This window comes from Sinocyclocheilus rhinocerous, unplaced genomic scaffold (assembly GCF_001515625.1).
Source record: "Sinocyclocheilus rhinocerous isolate Xijiao unplaced genomic scaffold, SAMN03320098_v1.1 scaffold3615, whole genome shotgun sequence".
NCBI classification, from domain to species: Eukaryota; Metazoa; Chordata; class Actinopteri; order Cypriniformes; family Cyprinidae; genus Sinocyclocheilus; species Sinocyclocheilus rhinocerous.
The window spans coordinates 4,726-11,551 of NW_015650048.1; positions in this window are offsets into that span (position 1 = coordinate 4,726).

The following is a 6,826-nucleotide window of genomic DNA, read 5'->3' on the forward strand; positions in this document are numbered from 1 at the left end:
GCTGTGAAGGCACAAGTGCTGGAAGATGCTGAATTAGCAATGCATGCTGCAGTTGAAAGAGGAGGATCTGAATCAGAGAAAGTTAAAATTGAACGTACCAGTGAATATGTAAATTCTCAAATTAACCTACAGAGTCATTCTCCCTCTCCACTCTTATCAGCCTTACCCATCGCTCCTCCATTTCATACTGACTCACATAACAGCTTCATAACATGGAGTCCAGCTGCGAAAGACACTTCACATGCACAGTCTATTAAAAACAAGCCAAAGTCTGAGAAAGCTGATAGTATGCACTTACCTGCAACAAACCTATCTGATCTGTCTGCAGGTGTGATTAAGTCTGAAGTTGGGAGGACCAGCCCCATCATGAATGCACGTGCTAAGCCTTATGTTGTTCAATACATTCCTCCAGCTAGAACTAGCGACGAGACCTCGTTAGTTCAGGACTGTACCAATTTGATTATAAGCCTGGGAATTATCGATCATGGTATTCCTTATTCACCAGTGCAGCTCGTGAAGTTCACCTCACAGCAACCCAGGAATTAGACCTCATGACTAAATGGCTGGGAAAGAAATCTGGCGAAATGTTGAAGCGGATCCGTTCAGTCATGTCAATAACCCCAATCTTGCTTTACACAAAGCATGGGAAAGACTACGTGAGTGCTATGCTGCACCAGAAATCATTTAGTGAGGGAAATCATTTTCCCGATTGGACAGTTTTTCTAGGATTTCAGCTAAAGACCACATCAAATTACGTGAACTCTGGGATTTGCTTATGGAAATCCAAGGTGCTAAAGAAGATGGTTATCTCACAGGTGTCATACCTTGACACTTCATGTGGAATCGCACCAATTGTAGATAAGCTTCCATATGGGCTTCAGGACAAGTGGTTGACTTCTGGGTCATGGTACAAAGAAGAAAAGCACGGTCGCTTTCCCCCCTTTGAGTATTTCTGTAACTTTGTGTGCTGTGAAGCAAAGAAGCGAAATGACCCTAGCTTTATGCATCAAAGCAGTACTACAACAATTGTGAAACCAGACAGATCCATTGTAAAGAGTTTCCAAACCAACAAACCCATCACAGTTCACAAAACAGATGTGTGTGCAGCCAGTGATGACCCTAACAAAATCTGTCCAATACACAATAAACCACACCCCTTGAAAAAATGCAGAACATTCAGAAACAAACACCTCGATGACAGAAAGGCCTTCCTCAAGGAGAAAGGAATATGTTTCAAATGCTGTTCTTCGGTTTCTCACCTTGCCAAGGAATGCAAGTCTTCTGTGAAATGCTCTGAATGCGGTAGCACCAATCATGATGCGGCCAAGCACCCTGGCCCATCACCACAAGTAGTCAAGGCTCCTTCACCGTCACAGGAGGATGGCGGGGAGGGAGAAGATCAGTCCTATATGGCTGTTGTCAATACAAGCTGTACAGAAGTTTGTGGTCAAGGTCAGTGGGGCCGCTCATGCTCAAAAATCTGCCTCATAAAGCTGTACCCAAAGGGTTCCAAGGACATGGCCATCAAAGGCAAGGCAAGGCAAGGCAAGTTTATTTGTATAGCACATTTCATACACAATGGTAATTCAAAGTGCTTTACATAAAAGAAAAGAAAAAAAATAATCACAACAATAAAACAAGGAATTTAAAAACATTGAAAATGATTAAAACAATTGATTTAAGAAGTTTAAAATGAATTTAAGAAAACGATAATACGTAGAATATAGTGCAATCAGTTCGGACATAGCACAGTGCTCATTCAATGAATGCACAGCTAAACAGATGAGTTTTGAGACATTAGACATTGAACCCTTGACTGACTTGATCCTAATGATCTGAGTGGTCTGTTAGGTTTATATTCAGTGAACATATCTGACATATCTGCAGGTCCTAGGCCATTGAGTGATTTATAAACGAGTAAAAGTACTTTAAAATCAATCCTAAATATAACTGGAAGCCAGTGTAAGGACCTGAGGACTGGTGTAATATGCTCACATTTTCTGGTTCTAGTCAGAATTCTGGCAGCAGCGTTCTGGATCAGCTGCAGCTGTCTAATGGTCTTCTTGGGAAGGACGGTGAGGAGACCATTACAATAGTCCACCCTGCTAGTGATAAAGGCATGAACAAGTTTCTCCAAGTCTTGACTGGAAACAAAACATCTAATTCTTGCAATGTTTTTGAGATGATAGTATGCTGATTTAGTTACTGCTTTGACATGACTACTGAAACTAAGGTCTGTCTCCAGAATCACACCAAGATTCCTGACTTTATTTTTAGTTGTTAGACCCCTAGAGTCAAGGTATGCATTCACCTTGAGAACTTCATCTTTGTTTCCAAATGCAATGACTTCAGTTTTTTCCTTGTTTAACTGAAGAAAGTTCTCGCACATCCAACTGTTAATTTCATCAATGCATTGGCAGAGGGAGTCAATGGGGCTGTAGTCATTTGGAGATAAGGCTAGGTAAATCTGGGTATCATCTGCATAGCTGTGATAGGCGATTTGGTTCTTTCTCATTATTTGACTTAGTGGGAGCATATACAGGCTAAACAAGAGCGGTGCAAGAATTGAGCCTTGTGGGACTCCGCATGTCATGGACGTCCACTTAGACTTATGCTCTCCTATACTCACATAATAACCTCTCCCTTCTAAGTATGACCTGAACCATTTGATTACCATCCCAGAAAGCCCGACCCAGTTTTCCAGTCTCTCTAGTAGTATGTTATGATCGACAGTGTCAAACGCAGCACTGAGATCTAGTAGTACCAGCACTGATATTTTGCCAGATTCAGAATTTAAGCGAATATCATTTATTATCTTAATGAGCGCTGTCTCTGTGCTGTGATGCGGTCGAAAACCAGATTGAAAATTGTCCAGGTATCCATTTGAGTTTAAGTATTTGTTCAGCTGATTAAAGACTACCTTTTCAATAATCTTTCCTATAAAAGGAAGGTTTGATATTGGTCTATAGTTGCTCAATATGGTGTTATCAAGATTGCTCTTTTTCAGAAGGGGTTTAACAACTGCAGTTTTCAGGGAGTCTGGAAAAGTCCCAGAAAGAAGTGAGGCGTTCACCACTTCTAAGAGATCTGCTTCCAAACAGTTAAGCACCCTTTTGAAAAAATATGTGGGAAGTGTGTCAAGATAGCAGGTTGACGATTTAAGGTGCTGTACTATTTCTTCCAAAATTTTGCTATCAATTTCTTCAAAAGCAGACATAGTATCTTCTTTTTGATATTGTGGTCGAATCTGTCTAACCTCTGCATAACTTGGGGATGTGCTAATCGCCTTCCTGATATTATTGATCTTCTCAGAAAAGAAGGAAGCAAACTCATTGCATTTGCTGTCGGAGAGCATTTAAGTCTTAGAAAAATCAAAGAAAAGTACAGAAATAGGGAGCAAAGCGCAGAGCAGTAAGCAAGAACGTCCGAACGGTAGCGAAGCCGGAAGCTGAATCAAAGCCTACGTAATTCTGGACGACCAGAGCAATCGTTCATTAGCCAGACCAGAATTCTTTGAGCTGTTCAATGTGGAGAGTGAACAATTCTCATATCATCTCAGAACTTGCTCTGGAATCACGGAAACATCTGGCAAGAGAGCAGAAGGATTCCAGATCGAGTCCCTGGACGGAAGAGTTCTCATCTCCCTTCCACCACTCATTGAGTGTCATGAAATCATGAACAATCGATCTGAGATTCCAACGCCAAGTGCAGTTCTTCACCAGCCTCATCTCCATCACATTGCCAAGCACATTCCAGAACTAGAACCAGAAGCAGAAATACTTTTACTACTCGAAAGAGATGTTATTAGGGCATACAAAGTCAGGCAGCAGGTCAGTGGACCAACCAACGCCCCCTTTGCCCAATGACTGGACCTGGGCTGGGTAGTAATAGGAGAGGTGTGCCTGGGTAATGTACATAGGCCAACGGTCAACACATTCAAGACCAACGTGCTGGAAAGTGGCCGCCATTCAATTTTTCAACCCTGTACAAGCTTTATGCAGGTCAAGGAGACGCAGCAAAGTGGTAGCACGTCTACCAAAGCAACTGAGAAAATGCTTGGACAGACAGTGTTCAGTAGAACTGAGCATGACAACAAACCTGCTCCATACGTGGAAGACACAGCTTTCCTAAAAATAATGGACACAAACGTCTACAGAAACTATGCTAACAGCTGGGTAGCTCCTCTACCGTTCAGAGAACAACGCCAGCCCTTGCCAAACAATATGGAGCAAGTTGTTAATCGTTTCACATGCCTGCAGCAAACCCTGAAGAGAAAACCTGAGATGCAGCAGCAGTATGTGATATTCATGGAAAAGATCTTTACCAATGGACATGCTGAGGTAGCGCCACCACTGAGAGAAGGGGATGAATGCTGGAATCTTCTTACATTTGGAGTCTACCATCCCCAAATACCCAATCAAATCAGGGTGGTCTTTGATTCCAGTGCTCGATACTCTGGCGTCTCTCTCAATGATGTGCTCCTCACAGGCCCCGACCTCAATAACTCCCTTGTCAGCGTCCTGCTACGCTTTCGGAAAGAGAAGGTTGCAATTCTAGTGGACATTCAGCAGATGTTCCATTGTTTCTTGGTGAGTGAAGACCATCATAACTTCCTCTGTTTTCTATGGCACAAGGACAATGACGTCAACAAGGAAATTATTGAGTATCAGATGAAGGTCCACATCTTCGACAATCGGCATCTCCTTCCGTGGCCATTTACGGGCTGCGAAGAGCCATCAGAGAAGGTGCACAGGAGCATGGTGCTGATACCGTCAAGTTTGTGGAAAGACATTTCCATGTTGATGATGGTTTGGTATCTGTACCATCTGAAGTTAAGGCAATTGATTCGCTCCAACGAACACAGGCCTCACTAGCTCAGTCCAACCTCACACAAGTTTGCTTTGAACTCTCAGACAGTCATGGAAGCTTTCCTGCCTGAAGATTGTGCTCCTGTAATCAAGGACCTAGATCTGAGTGGAGAAACCTCACCCACACAACGGAGTTTAGGTCTGCTATGGGAGATCACGACTGACATATTCACCTACTCCGCATCGACCATTACCAGGCCATTTACCAAGCACCGTGGAGTCCTTTCCACTGTCAACATTGTTTTTGATCCTCTGGGTCTATTGGCAATTGTCACGATCCAGGGAAGAGACCTTCTCAGAGAACTTACCTCTGAACAGTCATACTGGGACACATTCCTCCCCGAGGACAAACTAAGCAAATGGGAAGCCTGGAGAGATTCTCTCCAAGACCTAGAACAGCTTCATGTTCCACATACATACACAACAACCTCATTAACTGAAGCAGTGCACACTGAATTGTGTGTATTCTCGAATGCATCGACTAACCACTTGATTGGCTCTATGACTCTCTCTCCTCTCCACCTGTAGCTGGTGTGTGGTGAGTGCACTGGCGCCGTTGTCCTGTGGCTGCCATCGCATCATCCAAGTGGATGCTGCACACTGGTGGTGGTTGAGGAGAGACCCCCTCACATGATTGTAAAGCACTTTGGGTGTACAAAAATACACAATGAAGCGCTATATAAATGCATAATTCATTAATTCATTCATTCATAAGGCCATAGGTGCTGTGGCGTATTTGAAAGCACTTCAGAAAGATGGGCAAGTCGAAGTAGGATTTGTTATGGGCAAGGCAAAACTAGCACCCCTGTCCGAACCTACAGTCCCAAGGCTTGAGCTGTGTGCTGCTGTCTTAGCAGTAGAGATGGCAGATCTAATAGAGGATTATCTAGATCTAGAGTTGAATGACAAAGTTCTTTACAGATAGCAAAGTGGTGCTCGACTACATTTATAACGAGTCAAAATTATTCTACGTGTATGTTCACAATAGAGTCCAACGCATCCATCAGTCCTTGAGACCTGAGCAGTGGCACTATGTACGTACGGAAGAAAACCCTGCAGATCATGTGTTGCGATCCTTACCTGCATCCTGCCTGGCGCAGACTTCTTGGTTTACCGGTCTCTCCTTCCTGCGTCAGCCACCTGCAGAAAAAACTCAAACGACTGAAACATTTGAGCTAATTGAACCTGAAAACGACTCAGAAATCTGACCACAAGTACAAACATGTGCTACTAACCTGGAAGAACCAGAGCTTACCTCTAACCGATTCCAACGGTTCTTCACCTCCCTGTTAAGAGGAGTAGCATTCCTAGTTCACATGGCAAAATCCTTCAAGCACACGAACCAAAACAGCAAATGCAAAGGTTGGCAGAAATGTGACTTACCTCGTACTCCAGATGAAATGGACCAAGCAAGGAATGTTATCCTTAAAGCAACACAATAGGCTGCATTTGCAAAAGAACTGTCAGCCCTCCAAGCTAACCAAGCTGTATCCAAAAGTAGCCGCTTATGGAAACTCAGTCCAATCATGGAGGACAATTTCATTTGTGTTGGTGGCAAGTAGGGCTGAACGATTAATTGCATTTGCGATAATATCGCAATATGAAAAAACACGATTTTTCAATCGCAGAGGCTGCGATTACACTTGGTCACATGACACGCGAGAGTAAAGAGGTGTGTTCGACTTGAAGATCGATCGGTGTAGGCTTATTTGTGCTTATTTGTTATTTGCTTTATGCTGTCATAATTATTACATGCTTACAAGGTTGGAAGCTCAACAAATCAGTCAATATACTGTGATTGTAGTTGTTAAATAAAAATGTCATTCATATCAATTCATGCATCACCTAATTTCATCGTAACATATAGGCCTGGCCTACAGAAAAGAACATTTGTGTTTAATCTATCTAATATTGTGTTGGTCATACTATACAATGATTTATAGCTCATAAAGAGCTTT